This window comes from Micrasema longulum, unplaced genomic scaffold (assembly GCF_059751315.1).
Source record: "Micrasema longulum isolate JH-2025_06_02 unplaced genomic scaffold, ASM5975131v1 h1tg000360l, whole genome shotgun sequence".
NCBI classification, from domain to species: Eukaryota; Metazoa; Arthropoda; class Insecta; order Trichoptera; family Brachycentridae; genus Micrasema; species Micrasema longulum.
In genome coordinates, this window is record NW_028277562.1 from 158,443 (window position 1) to 180,490 (window position 22,048).

At 39.4% G+C, this 22,048-nt stretch overlaps 1 protein-coding gene across 1 annotated transcript in view; it reads left to right on the forward strand.

Annotated features, from left to right (window-relative positions):
* The window catches only part of LOC148282219 (alkaline phosphatase, tissue-nonspecific isozyme-like), a gene marked incomplete at its 5' end in the record, with an annotated part of 170,538 nt that overhangs the window by 123,776 nt on the left and 24,714 nt on the right, over positions 1 to 22,048 (forward strand). The gene's annotated exons all lie outside the window — the stretch shown is intronic.

The following is a 22,048-nucleotide window of genomic DNA, read 5'->3' on the forward strand; positions in this document are numbered from 1 at the left end:
TAATTAGTTCCAGGCAGAGGGGCCGGCAACGGCGAAAACAATCTCCGAACCTAGTGTTTGGGCAGCGTCAGATTTCAACAAGTTTTCCTCTGCCTGAATCAAATGCTGATCTAAGAGTAGATTTTCTTTGACATGTATTTTCCCTAATACAAAGGTCCGATAGGTATCTTGCAGCCATTTCATGAAGGAATTTGAATACTGTCCAGTAAAATTTGTATTTAATTCTCTCTGGGCTTTTTAATTATTGCAAACCTGGATGATCTTGTGAGATGTGAGAATAGTTTTTTACTCCCACAATTAGCCTAACTGCTCCATTTAAAACAAATTATTAGCATAGTCTTTTAAGTGTTGTTGGATATGAACTTTTTCTTTTAAATTATTAATAAATTTAGTTGATAGTCCACAAATTATTGGAAACATTTCATATCGAGTCCTTTTTTGAAAGATCTGTCATGACGTACTATCGAGATTTCACACACAAACAGTAATTTTATGAAAAATGGTACGCTTTGAAAAATACAGACTGCATACAATGACAGTTTCAGTAACATCAATTTTTACACTGTAATTTTTAATAAGGTTTAGAAAGTAGGTTTAACGTTTTTTTTAAGAATCAAACCTCTTACTAAGCTCTCTTCTATACCCCTTTCAATTTAAATACACGTTCTGAATTTTATGTTTTTTTTATACTTAAGCACCCATACACATGCACTCTCACACATTTATTCATAGACTTACATACATTCACATTCATATTCACACACATGAATACAAATGTCGCACACCTACAATTATGTAAAGTCTTTTCTTCTATATTATGTATTACTAGATTTACAGTAAATCTTTTAAATTGGCTCTATTATTGTCAATATATTTCTACTTGTTTTTTTATGTAATAGTTGTACAAACCCCAAATTAAATAAAAGGCACTTGAGAATCCTATATTTAATTTTTTAATGTATAATATTAATGGTGATACCGTGTATGTTGAATTTGATCCAACGTTTCGGCTACCATTGCAGGAGCCATCTTCAGGGAAAATTGTGTGTTTTATAGAGAAATGTATGTGTTTATGTACTAGTAATTTGTACCGTGTCACAGTCAACAGTAGGCACATTTCTAGTTTTGTAGGAAAGAATAATTATGTTTATGTACTAGTAATTTGTACCGTGTCGCAGCCGGCAGTAGGCACATTTCTATTCGTTTTTGTCATATGTAGTGCTGGGAACCATGTTGAATTTATTTTAAGCCCGTCGTCTTTGTTTATATTATTTGGATGTATGTGTATTTCAATTGCCTCTTTTTTATGTAATATTTTATTTTCATATACCGAATAAGTATGTCAAGTTTTTAGTTAAAATAAAAGCCTCGACAAGCACAAGATGGAAATGAAAACTTTGTACGTAATATTTTGTCATAAGTTACGACATATTGTAAAACAAGCTACGTCATCAGATTTCACCAGCTTTTCGTCAGCTTTCTCCCTCTTCCTTTTATTTTGATTTCCATAAATCCACCCAAAACCTTTTCTCGTGAGCAAATAAAAATAACTTCTACCAGACCCTGACTGATAAACTTACACGGTGTCTATGTACACGATGGCATGAAACTGAAATCTTGTGGGAAATTGTTTCAATGAAAGCTCTTGTTAAAAGTTTATTTTGCTTTATTGTATGAATAATAAAAGAGGTGATAATTAAATTAAATATTTTGGAATAACCAGTGATCATAATGCTTTAAAATTAATTGTAATTAAAGTATATAAACTCTTGTATTTACCATATGGGCACTTGCAACACTGTACACATGAAACTCATGGTGACAGGTCTGCCAACGCAGAAGCGCAACATGGCGCCAACGACGGAGAGACTTAATTCAGACCTTCTCCGACCACGGCGTTGCTACTTCAAATATTTTAAGTAAAATTGTTCCTTATTCCATGGCTAATTATTTCATTAAAATTTATTAGGTTGTTAATAAAACTCCAGACAAAATACGTAAATTAAAATCATTTATTTAATAAACGCCACCTTGCAACAAAACGTTTGTCAATTAACAGTTCTAAACAATTTTCATAACCACACGAAACAGATTCCACTGCAACTCTATAACTCTTTGTTGTGGAGTGAATGGGAAGATTGGCGGCCTCCGTGGTCAAGACGCTTGACTCGCGCACGGAAGGTTCCGGGTTGGATTCCCGGTGAGAACACAAAAAAATAAAATGTGATTTTTTTCAAGCCTGGTTGTTCTGTAATGTAATTCACCAATGTAATTTGGCCTCCTGGCCTGTTGTGGTGCAAAAAAAAATTAAAAATGAAAGATATATGGTAGAAAGGGTATGGGGCATAAGAATTTCATGGCCCAGAAATTATGTACAATGATTTGGAATACCAGATGCATCAATGCTCATCAGGATGGACCAAGATAGCCTAGAATTGTCTACAATTAAGAGGAGTTTCAAAAAATGGTGACTAACTTCTTTTAAGAGCGGGATGAGAGGAGCACTTTGCAAAAATGTTTTTGTAGTCTTAAACAATTAACTTTAATTTGTACTATACGATTTTGTATTCCTTTCTTTACTGTTTTGGTTTAAATACATTTAATTTTTAATTATAAATACCAGTACCAAAACTCTCACAGAAACGATGAAATCGTGAGTTGTTATTCCAAAATTTGATGACATAAGTATCACTCGTCTTTCATTTTTATACTAACTTGTAAGAAAAGTTGAACAGTGTTTGCACAGGGTTTTTTTATTTATATAATGTCCGACATTCAGTGCCTTTTTCCTAAAAAATATATCAGTATTATGTGTATCAAATTCTTTAAATATACACATATACACATATATATTTCAATTTTCATATAAAAAAACAAAATACATATAAAAATGTGTATATTGATTACATAAGATTGTTGTGAAAATACTAGAAAGAATAAAGGATATTCTTTAATTTAAGACAATAAACTGAGTACTTAGTGAGGGTGAGTATTATACACGGGAGTGAAAGGGTGTGAATATGCGAGGGTGAGTATGTTTGTGACAATGTGTATTAAACTATAAGTATACTTGTTGAATAATGGTTTTAAATTATTATTATCAATTTTATTTTCATTTCTTTAAACCCTTATAAGGAAACCAACCAATCTTATTTGACAAGAACTTAACATCACTCAAATGAGTTTTTTGTGTGGCTCCGACTTAACAGGGATTTATTTATCAAGTCAGGACATAAATGTCATGTTTAACTGTAACATATTTCCAACAATTTTTTAGACACAATTGTTTTTTTTTCTCCAATGGAAATTTTAAGTTTTTCACTAATAGTTTTATGGTACCGTGTAGCATTTTTCTGCTTAGTTTTTTTGTAAAACCTTGAGCTTTCAGACGTCGGCTTTCAAGTAAGTGATCTTACATACATTTTTCATGTTACTAGATCTAAATAATCTAGTCAAGGTACACAATATGTATGAATGTTTGGTAGCACATCTGCTCTAGGATTATCGATGAATTTCTGTACCTCAAAGCTGAAAGGCTGGAAGTCGCATGTTTGTAAAATTGAGTTATAAATGTCATTTCGTTCATTTATTCAGATGCTATTATTGCTAAAAAAATTGGGGTCCTCCGGTATATCACTACTAAAAAATCTTGTTTCTAAACACCAGTAGTGCAGTAAAAATACTCTTACTTTCAACACAACTCAACGGTTTGCTGGTATTAAAGCAGAGGATACCGAATAAATTCCACAACTTTTATAACGAAAAATTTTGCACAAAATTTAATCTCATTGTCAAAATCAACTATACTCAATACAAGCTTTGCTGGACAGTATTCAAATCCCTTCATGAAATGGCTCCAAAATACCTATCGGACCTTTGCATAAGGGAAAATACATGTCGAAGAAAATCTACTCTTAGGTCAGCATTTGACTCAGGAAGAGGAAAACTTATCAAAATCCGGCGCTCCCCAAACACTAGATTTGGAGATCGTACTTTTGCCGCCGCCGGCCCCTCTGCCTGGAACCAATTGCCTTCAAACTTACGAATCATCGACAGTCCCAGTCAGTTCAGATCCCAACTTAAATCCCACTTTAGACTATCATACCCTCAATTTTAAATCTGGAAATATAATATATCACTTTAGTTAATAAGAATGTAAGTTTAGGTATACAATTGTAAAGCGCCCTTGAGATGATTTTTTACGAAAATGGCGCTTTATAAATCAGAAAATTATTATTATTATTATTATTAACCACTATGTAATTTCTTTTGCGTGCAGTCAATTTCATTATTTTATTTTGCTTTTTTTCACATACAGTTTACTTTCAATTACTGTTTTACTGCTATTAATATCATTCCACTTAATTTATTTTTACCTGTTATTTTCATAAAAAATAAATTTTCTAATTCATGGTACGTAATTTAATGGTTTTGTTTCGAGAAAATTGTATAAATACATTGTTTTTCATTCAATATTCTACATGACTTTATACTAAAGTTCGAGAAGGAATTAGGGCGTGGGTCGGGCGGTTAAAACATTAACGTTCCATAGTTATTTGATAGTCCATAATACTTTAAATGTTTGTTTCTTAAATATTCTTATCAAAAACCTATAAATCTAAAAAAACAGCAATAAATTATGATTTTACTTCGAGAGATACATTGAAACAGTTTTACAACTTCAAACCGCTCTCCTGAACAATTTACCAAATGTGACTTCCAGCATTTCAGCTTTAAGGTACAGTACATTCTGACAATTCTTCTTTAAAAATATAATCCACCGGGACAGTTTTCATGGGATTTTTTAAGAAGAAATACAAAAATCCAGGCAGGACCTGTCATTGACTTTTACATGGAAATTTTAAGGTTTTTTTTACAATTTAAAATTAGTAACGGTAAATGAAAAATTGACGATTAAAAAACAAAAATTGTACTTTATCATCATTATAATTTCCTTTCCGCATCTAATGATGCATTAGGCACTGCATTAGTATACCAATCACTGTGAATCTTGAACATTTTGTTCCATTTATATAAATATTTCACCTTAACCACATCGGGAATCGAACCCGAGACCTCATGCATGACAAGCAAACGCGCTGACCACTACATTACGAGGCCGACGAGAAGTTTTGCTTAGAAGAATTAAAAATATTTTTAAATTTGTAATTTTTCGTGTGTCGGCGTCGTGGTGTAATGGTCAGCGCGTTTGCCTACCATACAAGAGGTCTAGGGTTTGATTTCCGACATGGTTGATATGAAATATTTATTTGAAAGGATGTTTTCAGACCAGAATATTTCATAGTTCACGGACTGGTACATGAAGCGTATTCTGATCATTTTACCTTTATGTAACAAAAATGATCAAGATACACAGCTATTGGTGTACCAATGCAGTGCACAATGGATCATTAGGTGCGGAAGGGGAATGATGATTATGATGAAATTTAAATTCCATTTAAAATGGTTCATAGCATTGGCCACGCCCCTGATACGTCACGATTTGGTTAAATTTTGAACTTTGTTTGTGACCGCTTAAATTTAAATAGACAGGCGCCGTGGCGCAGTTGGATAGACAGCTAACTGTGAAACTGGCATTGCGGGTTTGATTCCCGCTAGTTGCAAGAAAATAATAAAGAAATATATTTTCCTCAATTGGTCTGGGTGTTGTGGTGTATTTTTTATAACCTTCTTCCATGTCTCCTCTTTCTTACCTAAGGACAAATCTCAAAATAGAAGCTTAGCGGGTTAATCTTTAAAATAAAATAAAAAGTTTCGTGATTTTAGACTGCACGAAAATCAACAGATAATGAATTGAAAAAATATGTATGTTATAATGCACAGAGTGTAAAATGACCTTTTAAATTATTCAAGGGCATTAAATGTTATAAAATATTTATATATAACCACTTACTGACTTTTCTATGTATACCGGTTTCGGGCCATACCCGTCTTTTCATCAGGACACCAATACAACCAACATGCAAAACCCACTATACACCTTCGCCATAGTTGTTTCACAAAAATATAAAACCAACACGACATTCATTTTAATAATCACATGCTTTGATAAGGATAAACATGTACTGATTGGTTTATGAAGATATCATATTTTATGTTGTGGGAGAGATAGTTGAAAAAAGAGAGAAAGTGGATGAAGGGAGGGGCCTGAGTTTAATAGGTTTAGGGTGACCATACAATGGAACAACGTTTAATGGGCTATTTTGAAAAGAAAATATTAACACAATCAGACGGGTACGTCTCCAAACCGGTAGACATTGAAAAGTCGGTAAGTGCCTTAAGATACAAATATTTAATCACATTTAGTTATTTTTCACGTATCACGTGTAGATATTTGACAACGAAGCTAATGCTCTAAATTTTAATAACAGTTTATCAGCCCGGTTAGTGGCTGTAGTTCCGTATTATATTTTTTTAATTTCTCAATCTCTGTTGTAATATGTTTATTAAATAACTTAATTTTTGCGAGCCTGAAGTGAGTATAAGGTATACCTCAGCTAAAATCTCAATGATTGTCATAATAGTTTTTTAAATAAAACTGCTTCATAACTTAAAAAGGAAAGACCATATTAGTGAACTAATTCAATGTATTAGAAAATGTAAATATTTATTCATAAGATTAAGGTATACTTTAAAAAAAATTAAAGTAAGGTATCGTTGTATGGAGTGGGGTGGTGCATATGCCAATAAATTGAACCCTTTTTAAATATTACAAGGATTAATTTTTAAAGTAATTTGAAAGAAACCCTTAACATCAAACACGGAAAGTCTATTTAAATTAATTAAAGTTCATACAGTAGACACTATTTATAAAATAAATTCCGGTATACAAATTTATAAAGAAAAAAAATAAGTGAATTTGAGAAAAATAAGTCACTCGGAAATCAAAATAATATTAAAATGCCTAAATTCACGAATTTCACGACATCGCACCGCTCTCCATGACACGTTGAACACCACTAATCCAATGTCTCCCCACCCGTTGGCGTGGCGGTACAGTGGAGAGTTTGGAGGAAAAATGCATGTTAAACGCAAAGCACGAAATCCGTACTTTTGTGGTCACGGATAGAAAAAAAGGACAAAAAATAGCAAAAAGCACATGTGTCAACTGGCCGAAAATTAAAAAAAAAAGAAATCTGTAGAGCAATAAATAATTGTAATGTTTGCTGTTTGCAAGGGAGGAAAGCAAATACAAATGTTAACTTATTTGACTGCATACAAATATTTAAATACTTTTTATTCATTTTTAACATTACAGACTAGCTTTATGAAATGATGAATGAAAAAGGTATTGAAAAAATATGCTACTTTTCGGACCCAAGATACGTCCTTTGACCCGGAATGGTTCAAAACTCCCTATAGGGTAATATCCAGTTATTGTCTACAAAAATTATGTTAACCTTTAATATTGTTAATGATGAATATAATTAAAAATCAGGCTAGATAACGTTTACGGAGTTTGTCAGATTGTCAACCTGTTTCGGAAAAAAATATGAAGAGCGGACGCAAAATAATTTCGAGTGAATTGTCTCAGTGTCTGTACGAATTTGGGATTATAACCTTGGCTGCACAAACATTAGGTACCATTAATTTTGAAAGGCTTTTTGGAACGATCGGACAATGTTTGTAAGCTGTGTTTCACTTTGTTTTGCGCCAGTTTTCATTTTGTAAAGGGTTTCTCGTAATTGGATGTAAATATTTACGAAACTCTCTCATTAAAAAATAAAGATATGTTCAACATGTTTGAAATGTTTTGACTAATGACAAATTAAAATTAATTTTGTTAATTAAATTCAAATGAATACAACCAAACTCCAGGATTTTTTAGAGAATTTAAATAAATAATGTAACATACATCATATTCGTTTTTTTTTTTATTATTTTAAAAGCATGCTAAGGTTATGTAATCATTTTATAATCTCAAATTCTGTCATGGGACATTATTACTGGGACAAGTGAAATTCTATATTTAGACTCGTGGGTTGAGAAACAATGAAATACTGTGTATAGATCAGCATAGAACAAACTATGGCGTTTATTCTCTAATTGCCCGCTTTTGTCGCATTGTTTACTCAAGACAAGATGTGGACTTTTTTGGTTTAAGTTGACAACGAACTGATCGCTTGATAATCACTGTCCTTTTTTATTTTGTTGAAATTATATTTTAGTCTTACTTAGTGATGTAATTAGAATATATTTATTTCTCTAAAATTGATGTTTTAACTATATATCTCAGGGTACTGATTTGTCATTTTCGGAGATCCTGGCGGACAAAGTATTTGGCGGCTTCCGTGGTGTAGTGGTCAAGACGCTTGACACACATACGGAACGAATCAAATGTGATTTTTTGGATGTCTGTGATGTAATTCACCACTGTAATTGGGCTTCCTGGCCTGTTATGGTGCAAAAAAAGCAAAAAATTTAAAATGATCATATTTACCTAAATTTGTGAAATATTATAATTTAGTTATTTTATAATGAAATTTAGTGTTAAAGATTACATGAAGATTGGATATTTTGATGTTAACCCGCCCGTTCCTGTGATGTAACTGGCATTGCAAATTGCACTTAATTAATTAATATCTTAGCCATTTTAATGCATAAAAGAACATTTTTTTTTAATCTGTAAGTAAACCTTAACCCATAAGAAAAAGATGTATCACATATTTAGGTGTATTGTTTTTTTTTTATTTATGATTATGTTCATAAAGATCTCCAAAAGTGACAAAATATCGAGTACCCTCTGACAAATATATAAAACATTAATTAAAAATAACGAAATGTAATCTAATTAGATCATTAAGCAAGACACATATAATTTTAGTAAGATGAAATGAAAGTCGTTGTCAAGCGATCATTTCCTTAACTCAGGTTACCTAAGGTTAACCTAATGTGACCTCAGGTTACCACACAGTGACTCGAGGGATTTTTTTCACGTACAATGTTGAATGTGAAATAATTTACCCTTTGTTGGCAAAACGTGATTAATCCATTATTCGTAATTAAATCATCAACTTTATTGCTAAACATTTTGTTAAAGGTAAGAAAATAAATTTATGTAACCACTGACTTTTTCATAACTACTGGTTTCGATGTGAACCCGCTTCTTTGTCAGAAAACGGATTGCACTGGTAACACTTTGTAAACATACAGTTGACATACATATGCATAAGGGGGGTCGTATTGCCTTAAACCCACAAACCTTTAAATTTGAGAAACTCAGTGGTCTATGAACACATTGTTGGTATATTATAATTTATAATATTTTTACCATAGAACAATATATTAATAACCATATTTATTTTTTAAGAAATCAAAATTGTCTACATATCTACACTATACTATGAAGAGAGGAGGGGGTAAAGAGGGGAGGAAAAAGGAAGGAGAAAATAAAAATTACAATACTAAGGAACAAACGTTTCATACGTGATTTGAATGTTTATAAAGGAAGGGCGTCAATGACATAAGTAGTTTATTCCATAATAAAGCAGCTACTATTGTAAAAGGGGAGGCAAAAAAAGAGCAGTAAATTGAAAGATTTCTTTCGTTAAAACAATGAAGAGTTAGCCCGTGCTGTGAGAGAGGTTGGAAGAGCTCTCTCAGACGAAGTGGGATTATTTAAAATATTGTGGAGAAGTGGTACAGTGTAAATGTTTTTTATATGTCTGGTACTGAGCCAGTGTAGTTGCGTGCGATATCGGGTTATGTGGTCGAATTTGCGAAGATCAAAGATATAACGGCCACGGATTGGAGAACCTTACTGGATGTCAAAAATAAAATATAAAAAATAAGGAATAATTAAAAAAAAATATATTTATAGATGACAACTATGAAGTTTCGCATAAATAAATTGTCTTTGTTTTTATGAATGTATGTATGTGTATGCGCATGGGTGTATGTACGTGTGTGTGTATGTACATGTGTATATATGTGTATATTTATATATACATGTGTGTATATGTGTGTATGTCTGTATGTATATGAATCAAAATGTGTATCCGAATAAGTGTATATTTTGTTTGTCTGTGCTCTATATTAATTTGTTAAATATTATAATACATAAAAATGTAATTGCCTAGCTTGGAACGGGGTATGTACCCTTGTTAGCTGGGCAAAGTGAATATGGAATTGTATTTTGATAAAGAGTGTGAATAAATAAATAAATAAAATAAATAACGGATACAAACTACAAAATTGTTAATAACGTAATTGTTAGCCCCGAAATTGTTAGAGGCATTTCATATCGAGTCCCTGTCCGTAGAACTCGTCAATCTGTACTCTTCGACATTCCTAACTCAATGACTAATTATTTAAAAAATAACACTCTTCGAAGAATACAGATAACCTGTAATGACAATTTTAGTGACATCGACATATTACATTGTAAATACCATATTTTTATCAGATCTTTTAAAGACATTTTAAATTTATCTCCTGCTTGACTTTTAACTTTTAATTTGATTTTTAATTTTATCTTTCAATTTTAACTTCTTGATTTTAATTCTTAACATTTACTTTTAATTTTAACTTTTAATTTAAACTTTTAACTTTTACTTTTGATTTTAATTTTAACTTTTGATTTAAACTCTTAATTTATACTTATTCATATATTCATCTACTACCTGCATCTAATAAATTATTGTTGGTTGTGAATTTTTACAAATAAATATAAATGTTCATGGAAGCAGAAAGAGAAGGAGGAAAGTAGAGTGGGAGCTATACAATGTCTTCTTCTTTTTATGTACTTTTTATTTTATGTTTTTATTTTTACGTTTTTAGAATTTAATTATTTTTCCCCTCTCTTCTTGCATTTATAATAAATTAGTGTGAAATCTGTAATAAGTCTTACTTTTTTTAATTGTTTTTTTGTACCTTGTTTTATATAAAGACTGCATGATTTAAACTTATAATTAGAAATCAAACACTGAATTGAGTCTACTGAACACTTTGTTTTATTTTTACAAATATAAACGTATAAAAATAAAAACTTCGTGACAATTGTTTCGCCTTATTAGGGCATTTTCAAACGAATGTGAAGATTATTTGGATTGAATGTCATTATATAGTTATATAATTCAAGGTACTTAAGTAGAAAATAAAAATTATCTTATAATTGAGGGAAAAACCAATGGTTAAGGGCGAGGCTATGTGTTTAATAGGTAATGGGGAATTTGGGTATTTATATTTGAATTTCGGGAAAAATATAACAAAGTAAGTATTTATCGACATACACGTATTTATTTATTTATTGTGGATAACTTATATAGCGCCATTTTCGTAATAAAATACCTCAAGGGCACTTTACATGGTGATTTTATTGTTAAGTTAATTTAATTGAAGCTTTTAAATTTGTAATTTAATTAAAATAATTTATTTTGTTGTCACGTGCTACGGATTTATTCAAATGATTTAGAGAACAAGTGGGTTTTAAGTTTTTTCCGAAACATCACTTCACTTTCACAGCCTCGCACCTCTGCTGGGAGAGCATTCCATGCCATAGGGCCTGCGACCGCAAATGCGCGCTCACCAAATTTAGTGCGCTGTTTGCGTAGAGGTATAATAACTTTTCCTCTCGCCGTAGACGTAGCTGATCTAAGCGTGAGACGCCTGTCAGCTAGTTCATCTGGAATGCATAGTTCCCTTAGATATTCCGGAGCCGAGTTGTGCAGTGACTTATACATAAGCCAACATAGTTTGTATTCGACCCTCTGTGGAAAACGTAGCCAGTGTAGTTCCCGAAGTAGTGGAGTGATATGACTGAACTTAGAGATTCCGAAAATAAGTCTCGCTGCGGCTTTCAATACAGATTGTAGGCGAGTCATTTTGTTCATTGATAGACCTGCATAGATACCATTACAATAATCGACTCTAGACACTACAAACGCATTTATTGATTGACGGGCGGCATCAACCGGCAAATTTTTGCGTATGCATTTAATTTGTCTCAGCTGGTAGAAGCATGAACTTATCGTTCTACTAATTTGAGCGTCAAGAGATAGGTCAGAATTGAGTAAAACTCCCAGTAGTTTAACGGTGGGTAAAACGGCACTCCCTACATTGGGTAGAGCCGTATCCTGGATCAAATTCTGTCGTCTGGCTGAAGCCACCCACAGTTATTGTGAGATAATTAATGAGGAAATTTATATAAACATAAATGTATTATTATACAATATTTCAATTTTTAAGAATTTCTTATCATGTATGATTTCCTATGAATATGATTTTTCCTATACTGTATGATTTCCTTAATAAACAAATAAACATTTAGATATAACGTATACAAACAGAGTTCAAAAGGCTTTTGGCTGGTTCAATGATCTTGCGCAAAAAAATAGCCAACTGTAAGGATGACCTGTATGGTATCCTTGCTTAGACGTGATGATGGTATCCTTGCTTAAGCTAGGGTTTCCTAGGACAGCGGTGCCCGTATTTTAACGGCCGTAGTGAACGGTGATGCGGTAGACAGCCGTCGTAACGTCGACTAGAGAGTGGTTTCCTAGGGAAACGGTGTTAAATGGTGTTGATAACACCGTTGTCCTAGGAAACCACACTCTAGTCACCGTTACGACGGTTATCCACCGCATCACTGTTCACTACGGCCGTTAAAATACGGTGTACTGTACAAGTAACAGTTTGGACTGTATTCCACAATCCTGTAGCAAGGGGTAGGTGTTGGCCGTCGTCGCTCTCGGGGTCGTAAATCCCGAAAGTTATGTAGTCTCGAAATTCCTCTCAAGTCCGGTGTCACTGCGTAGGTCGGTGGAAGATACTGGTTCGTAGTCCTGGGGTGAAGCGATGGTCAAGTCCAAGGTGTAGATCCAGTAGTAGAGCGGGAGGTCGGGCGGGGTGACGAAATGAAACGATCAGACTAACTTGATGTCTCGAGGCGAACTCAATATTTATTGTTGTAAATGTACACATTATATAGGGCGTGTTGCGGGCTCCCGCTACCTGCGTCCGAACCGGCGTTAGGCCAATACGGGAGTGGGGGGGGAAATACCGCTCCCACTATACCCGGCCGGCGCGCCTCCCCAAAGTGCATATAGGGAGGTGCCGGCGCTCGGCCCGGTCACTTCGCTGGGAGCCGCCGCACGCGCCACATCAATTACAAAATGCCTTTTTTAAGGCAGTCCTTAGTCTTTATACAAATACAAATATGCATGTTAGGGCAATAACGCGTCAAACGTCTAGATTCAGGCCCTTTTTAGGGCCTGTAACACAAATTCCTGCTCTATAGTACCCCGGTATCGCTAAAGTCAGACCCGAAAGTGGAATATTCATCCTTTATTGTGGGTCCAACATTTAGCCTACAGATACCGGGGGCCCTAACTATATTATTGCATTTCATTCTCATATTTAACCGTCCGTTACACTCCCCCCGATGCCACGCTGTTCGGCTGCGGGGGCATCTTCTTCTCTGGACGGTCCTCTAGCAGTAGTGGGATAAGCCGGATCGCTGGTCGGGCATATTCTCCGGCCGCCGTCTGAACTCGTGCGGTCCGCACCTGTCCATCGGCAGCCAGTCGTGTCTCCATGATCCTCCCTCTTGTCCACTGGTTGCGGGGTGATGATGGGTCGGCGATCACTACAAAATCGCCGACTTTTAATGGCTCCGATCTATCGAGCCACTTTTTCCTCTGTGCTAGTGTAGGCAGAAACTTGCCCAGCCAGCGTCGCCAAAATTTGTCGGCTAGTTGCTGAGCTATCCGCCACTGCTTTCTCAGGCAGATATTCTCCGTTTCTTTGGGGTAGAAGGCGAGATGTGTGCGTGCCCCGGCCGAACCAATTAGGAAGTGGTTCGGAGTCAATGGGGTTTCATCTGCGGGGTCCACCGCCACATGGCTAAGGGGACGGCTGTTTACCGAGAATTCGGCCTCGGCGAACGCCGTCAACAGGGTCTCCTCTCGTGGAGATTGTTCTTTGAGGATAGCGACTAGGGAGGTTTTAACTGATCTCACTAGTCGCTCCCACGCGCCACCCATATGCGGTGAGGATGGCGGTATATACTTCCATTCTACGCCTTTATTTGCAAGTTCTATTTGGAATGCGGCGTCATTATGGAGATCGGCAATTGATTCTCGCATTTCTCTGTCGGCGCCGTGAAAATTTGTTCCGTTATCGGAATGTATCACCCTCGGTTGGCCTCTTCTAGCGGTCATCCGTCTGATGGCTTGGATGGCCGCGTCACTTGTCAGGGATGATGCTAACTCGAGGTGTATGGCTCTGGTCGTCATACAGGTGAATAAGACACCGTATCGCTTCTCCCGGCGTCGCCCTATCGTAACATATAGGGGGCCAAAGTAGTCCAACCCACAGTGGGTGAATGGTCGTTGGTAGCTGGCCACTCGCGCCTCCGGTATCTGGCCCATTTGCGGTGTGCCGGCTCGTCCTCGCCGAACTCGGCAGATGGCGCATCTGTGACTTATATTTCTCAGCGTCCCTCGTAACTTGAGCACGTAGAAGTTACGTCTCACGTCACATAACACTCTCTCCGTCCCCGGATGCCCGGCTCGCCTGTGGTACTCCTCCAGGAGCAGGCGGGTATATCTATGGGCGCCATCCAATATTATAGGCGCCCTCAGTCCTTCTGATGTATCTGTGTTCCTCAAGCGTGTTCCCATTCGCACGGCACTCTTGTCGTCTATGTGCGGCGTCAGCCCGTATAGGCGGCTCCGCGTAGGGAGTCGCTCCCCCCGTCTCAGGGTAGGTATATCGCCGCCGAAAGCGTCCGCTTGCGACTGACGGACCCAATGGAGCTCAGCATTTTCTAGCTCCCCGGCCGTCAGTTCGCCAACTTCGCGGGCGCCGTCTCTTCGGCGGCTTTTTCTCACGAAGCGCAGTACCCACGCCGTTGTCCTTATCAAGCGATTCCACGACGAGAATCGCTGTGGCGCGGGTAGCGCCTCGCTGGTGGTTATCGCCAGTACCACTCGCTCTGCTTTCTTCTCCAGCATCGCATCGTCCGGAGTGGGCGTCATCTTCTTTTCTCGAGGCCATGATTCTTCTCCTTGCCGGAGGTAGTCTGGCCCCTGGAACCATACTCCTTCGAGGGACAGGTCAAGCGGGCGGCCATCTCTCGTACCGATGTCGGCGGGGTTGAGTTTTGTCGGCACCCACTTCCAGTCCGCGGCGTCGGTGAGTTCGTCTATCTCACCTAGCCGATTGGCCACGAACGTTGAGTAGGCGCGCGGCTCCGACCGGATCCAGCACAGGACCGTTGTGGAGTCAGTCCAGTACACCACCTTTTCTATGGCGCACTGGGTTTCTCTCCTGATGGTGGCCGCCAGTCTGGCCGCCATGAGTGCGCCCTGTAGCTCAAGGCGCGGTATTAACATCACCTTTAACGGCGTCACTTTGCATTTACTGCTGATAAAGGTGGTCTTCTTGCCCTCGGTCGTGTTCTCCACGTAGTAAGCTACTGCGCAGATCGCCACTTCCGAGGCGTCGCTGAATAGATGTAGTTCTCGGCGGTTCCGCCGACTTACTATGGCGCATCTGGGGATGGCGCAATTTAAATTTTCTAACTGTGCGATCCAATTTTGCCATCTAGTCTTATGATCTTCTCTTATCGTTTCGTCCCATCCGGTTTGAGCCCTCCATACATCCTGTAGGAGCATCTTAGAGCGGATGACGAGACATCCCAGGAATCCGACCGGGTCAAAAACTCGCATCACTGCACTCAACAGCTCCCTTTTAGTGGCCCAACTGTCGCTACCCTGGCCGAGTGGGTCGTCGAATTGATAAATAAACTCATCTGTGGCAGGTCTCCAAGTCACTCCCAGGACTCGTCCTGTGAATTCATTTGTAGCGCCGGCCGTCTCGTGCGCTTCCGTTAGGTATATCGGCGTGGCCGGCGCGGCGCGCGCTTCAGGCGGCACCGAACTGAGCACTTCACTCTTGTTGCTAGCCCAGTTCGTCAGTGTAAACCCGCCTCGACGTAGGACTTCGGATACCTCCCGGACCATTTTCTCCGCAGCGCCGGCATCGTCCATGGCGTCCAAATAATCATCCATATAAAATTTGGATTTGCATGCCGCCGCTGCCTCCGGGAACTCGTTCTGACTCTGTTCGGCCACTGTATTTCGCACATACTGCGCAGAACTTGGTGAGCACGCGGCTCCAAAAGTCATTGACGTCATCTTGTAGGTTTTCGGCATCGACTCCGGATTATCTCGCCAGAGATAAAGTTGAGCGAGTTGATCTTGTTTTGTGATTTTTATTTGTAAAAACATTTCACTTATGTCCGCCGCAAGCGCTATATGTCCCTCCCGGAATCGAAACATATTTCCCAATAGCGATGATAATAGGTCCGGTCCGGCCATTAACTTGTCGTTGAGAGAGACGCCTCTATACTTGCTTGCGGCGTCGAAGACTACCCGTATTTTGGCGGGTTTCTTCGGATTAATGACCGCAAAATGTGGCAGGTACCACCTCTTTGGTACGTTATTTAATTCACTTTCACATACCTCGGATGCATATCCCTTTTGTAAGTATCCGTTCATTTTCTCATGATTTTCTTTCCACTCCTTCCAGGCGGCAGCTGTTGCCTATTGTTGGGCAACCACGTATCTCCGTCTTTCCACAAGAGTCCAGTCTCCCAATGTCCATCCTGAAGAGGTTTTGTCGTGGCTTGCATGATCGCGTATGCGCGCGTTATCTGTCTGTCAACGCGCGTGGCACTCGTTACTCCCAACGAGTCGATTGTGAAGTTATTTTTTACAAGACTTGCTAAATTAACGCAGCACTTGGTTTGCTGCGCACTATCACTGTCAGTCGGGCTCGTGGGTAGCTCCGACACGATACGCTCGTTCTGTCCGCGGCACTCGTGATTTACTTCGGTGGTTACAAACGGCCTTACTGGCCCGTTACACTCGCGATTCACTTTCGCAATTGTAAGCGGCATTACTAGCGAGCTATACTCGCTATTCACTTCGGCGGTTGTGAGTGGCATTACTAGCCCATTACGCGCGCGATTCACTGCCGCGGTTATGGGCGGCATTACAAGCCCGCTACACTCGCGATTCACTACCGTAGAGCACTTTGATTTACTCGTAGTCGCGAGCGTAATGTTGTTTTGCGCCAGTGCGCTGCCGTTGACTCTACCGTGAGTCACCCAGCCTAACAAGGTTCTTGAACGGATTTCATCACCGTTCGTTATCACTTCCCGCGACACTATTACGCCAGCGTTGTCTTGCCCGATGATCATTTGTGGCTTGACAATTGTCGAACCGTTCGCGGTTCCACTGCGTGCACACGGCGCTTGTGGAAGGTTCAATTCTCGCACTGTGTTCGCTCCGATGCGATATGAAATGTCACTATTTCCTTTTATGTTCACTTGCACTCGGCGCGTGTCTATTGTTGCACTATTTCCACCGATTCCGCGGATCGAGATCACATCACTGCGTCCGCGGGCTCCCACTTTGTTCGCGACTTCATTGTCTATCAACGTGATAGTGGAACCTTCGTCCAGCATTGCGTTCACTGTTACGCGTCCCCGTGGTCCGCTTATTTCCACTTCGATCACTTTTAATAGAACTTTCGAGTCACTATTCGGTCCGCTCATTACCCCGACGAACTGATTCCCGTCGGGCACTATTGCGGTTTAACTAACGCTGTCGGCGCTATTCACTCGCGGCTCGCTGTGTAATTACTTGTGATGGTTTGCTGTACACGTACCCACGTTGCACTTAGCGGTGCTTCGGCACTGGTTTGCTCGGTGTCCGTCACTCAGGCACCGATAACACAATTTTCTATTTCGCACAAAGTCTCGTCGCATCAATAACGACATCTTCGCAAACTCGTTACATGCACTTAACTTATGACCGCTACGGCCGCACTTCGCGCACTTTGAGTCTGTTGTTGGCCGTGATTCCGTCGCCGCGAACACTGTTTCTTTTCCACGCGCCGGTAACTTCGTCTTTTCAAAGGCGCAGGCGTCCTTGGCGTTGTCCGCGAAAACCATGATCCAGTCCACGAAGTCGCGAAGTGTTGCCTTCTTGTTAGCTCCTTTTCGCGACATCACCCAGAGTTGCCGCGTGAAAAACGGGAGTCGAAGCACCATCTCGTTCAGCAGTTCGTCCGAATGCAGGTGTTCTTTGCGCCTCTTTTCCAACGTGAGGCACATGTTCCGTACGGCAATCGCGAACTCCACTAAATCGTCCATGGTGCTTTCTGCCGTCAGTCGCGGTGATTTTCGCAGCTTGTCCAACTGCGTGCTCATGATGACGTCCGGGCGGTCGTAGTGCGTCTCGAGGGTGCTCATGATCTTATGAACATCCTTTGATTCCACTAGTAGTCCCTCCACTAGCGCCCGGGCGGGCCCTTTGAGTGCCTTCTTCAGCCTGAGAAGGTTTTCCGGGTCCGTCAGTTGGCACAGCTCTGAAGACTCCCAGAATTGGTCGCAGAATGCCGGCAAATGCACGGGGCTGCCGCTGAAGTCCTGTAGCTCCCTGGCGTTCCCCTGTCGAGCGAGCATGGCGCCGATGCGTGTTTCCTCTTCCTGGGTTTGTCCTTGATTCCCTCCTTGCTTTGCCAGCAAGGCCTCGAGTGCCAGCGTGAAACGGTCGGCTGGTTCGGCGTTGGTGTGCTCCTCGACCCATCTCTCTGTGTTGCGGCGCGCCGTTTCCTTCGGCCTCGCCTCTTGATTGTCCTCCTCAGAGAAAGGCTCGTTCCTCTTGGGGTAGACAGGATCAATGACTAGCGCGTCCCGGTCCTGGGGCGCGCTCGATGTAGCTTCCTTCTCCGCCTGGGCCAGAGCGGTCCGCGCTCCGAGTTGCGCGGTGTCTGGCTGAGCGGCTGGCTTGCAGGTAGTTCCCAAAAGCGACATCAATTGCTTGATTTGCTTCTCGTAGTGTCTTCTCTCCCGACGCCTCTCAGATCTCTCGTTCTGCAGCGTCTCGTCAGTCGCAGTCGGCGAGGGGGTTGCTTCTTCCTGAAGAGTGATGTCACCTTCCGAATCGGAATCTCCATCCGATACGGGCTTGGTGGGCTGCTCCTCGGCGTTCTTTCCAGAGCGTAGTGAGGCGGGCATCGTAGATTCGTCTCGGCTGAAGACTCAAAGTAGATGGCAGCTGAAGATCACAATCCGGCGAGTCGAAGGACCAGAAACTGTACTGTACAAGTAACAGTTTGGACTGTATTCCACAATCCTGTAGCAAGGGGTAGGTGTTGGCCGTGTCTCGCTGCCGTCGTCGCTCTCGGGGTCGTAAATCCCGAAAGTTATGTAGTCTCGAAATTCCTCTCAAGTCCGGTGTCACTGCGTAGGTCGGTGGAAGATACTGGTTCGTAGTCCTGGGGTGAAGCGATGGTCAAGTCCAAGGTGTAGATCCAGTAGTAGAGCGGGAGGTCGGGCGGGGTGACGAAATGAAACGATCAGACTAACTTGATGTCTCGAGGCGAACTCAATATTTATTGTTGTAAATGTACACATTATATAGGGCGTGTTGCGGGCTCCCGCTACCTGCGTCCGAACCGGCGTTAGGCCAATACGGGAGTGGGGGGGGAAATACCGCTCCCACTATACCCGGCCGGCGCGCCTCCCCCAAAGTGCATATAGGGAGGTGCCGGCGCTCGGCCCGGTCACTTCGCTGGGAGCCGCCGCACGCGCCACATCAATTACAAAATGCCTTTTTTAAGGCAGTCCTTAGTCTTTATACAAATACAAATATGCATGTTAGGGCAATAACGCGTCAAACGTCTAGATTCAGGCCCTTTTTAGGGCCTGTAACACAAATTCCTGCTCTATAGTACCCCGGTATCGCTAAAGTCAGACCCGAAAGTGGAATATTCATCCTTTATTGTGGGTCCAACATTTAGCCTACAGATACCGGGGGCCCTAACTATATTATTGCATTTCATTCTCATATTTAACCGTCCGTTACATACGGGCACCGCTGTCCTAGGAAACCCTAGCTTTAGATTATCCTTAATGTACCTCACCGCAATTTGCGTACAAATGCTGTAGGTAATTTGAGAAACAACATCAGATTCTTATTCTCTCTACTAAGAATCCTCAGAACAGCTAACAAAATCTCGCCAAACAGTACTGTCGATGTGCTCCTACAGCAAAGGCAAGCATTCAAGAAGCGAACGGTTTTATCACTCCTGACTTATGAGACACTTGTTATGTCTGCTTAGATCATGCCATGACTATACCGATTGCACGATTAAATAGATTGTAAGATTTTTAAGGTTAAATAATTATATTATATTTCATCAATGCCAATCTATTAGGGTTCTCATAAACATGTTGATTGGCTTAAGAAAAACTACACACAAACATGCGAATCCCACTATACACCTTCACCATAGTAGTGGTTGCACAAAAATATAAAAACTACTTAGTCATATGACACATACTGTTAGTAGAAAACATTATAATGCACGTTAGTTGCACATATTTTTTATCAGTGGAGTATATGAAAAACATTTAAAACGGTATAAAGAACTCATATAAATCAATCAATTAAAAATAGTTGTTATTTATTTATAAATTCATACGAATGCATATAAATTACATTTTTTTTTTAACTCCCTTTCCGCACCTAATGGTGCATAGGGCACTGCATCGGTACACCAATCACAGAATATATTAATCGTTTTTGTTACCCGAAGGTAAGCTGATCAGTCTTGCACTTCCGATTTTTTAACTTCTTCTTAAACTAGTTAGTTAAATCAACTTTGTAAATTGGTTCAGCCGGATTAATCTCACCCACATACTAATTTTCTTGGCTCATTTACTTCACAAAACTGGACAGATGGAAGAGTTGAAGAAATGTGGATATCCAAACATGAGGAGAATTGTGAATGTTACTCAGTGTGTAAAATAGTCATTTGAACCAGTTTATGATAGGTCATAAGCCCTGTGAATGCCAAGACTTCCATGTTGCAAATTTAGATCCAAATAACTCTTTAGGGAGGAAATTCAGCCCGTCTACAAACATTTAGACATACTTGAAACATAGAAAAATTATATCGGCTTACTAATTTGTGGGTTGGATGGTTTCTGCATAACATGGTCAGATTGAACGTAGTTATGCAGAAAGCAGCCAGTCCACAATTTTGAAAATTTGCAACAGTTGTGTAGATTCGATTATTTTCTATTTTCACAAATGCGCTATTATCTCAGCTTCACTTTTCTATGCCTGGTTCCTTTTTGCATAACTACGTTCAATTAATGCCTATAAAAATATCAAGATCCCAACAGAGTACCCTTTTTAGACGTAAGATATTTGAAGTATAATAAATTTCCCGAAAATTTAGTGCAAGAGGCTTTTAAGCTCGTCTTTTGTGCCAAAAAACTCCACTCAAAGCAATATTATTACAGAGTCTATTGTTGTCTCAGAAATAAAATGTCAAGCTTTTGTAATAAACTGTTTGCCATATGTTCTTTTAATCTAGAAAAATGCTGAGATTGCAAAATTTAGAAAAATCATGGGCGAACAATTGAAAAATGTGCCACGTCTAAGTTTATACATCGAAATATTTTTGACAGCAAAGTTGGAAATAGTTTGAAATGTTGATGAATACAAATTTATTCCAAGATTCAGCGCCTTCAGTTGTTTTATATATACATATATATAAATATATATATATAAATATGTATATGTATATAACGTTTTTGAGAGTGTAGAGTCAAAGTTAGGCGATGAGAAAAAACGTTTCAATGCCCATTTGAACTGTCATAAGAATATAAAATATTGGTAATACAGATTGTTTTTAATAGTGGAATCCGAAACGTCGGCAAACAGAAATAAACAATTGAATGTATATTTGAATTGTTGTGAGCCGTAAGCATCTAAGATATTAGTGATGGGGAACGTTTTTGGCAATGGAATCCGAATCGTCGGCAAAGAAAAGAAACATCTCAGTTTTCATTTGAACTGCCATAAAAATCTAAGATATTAGTGAAAGAAATTGTTTTTGGGAATGTAATCCTGAATACCAGCAATGAGGAAAAATAGCTTTGTTGGTTATGGACAAAGTTTTTGAGAGTTAAATCCAAAACGTCGGCAACGAAAAAATCACC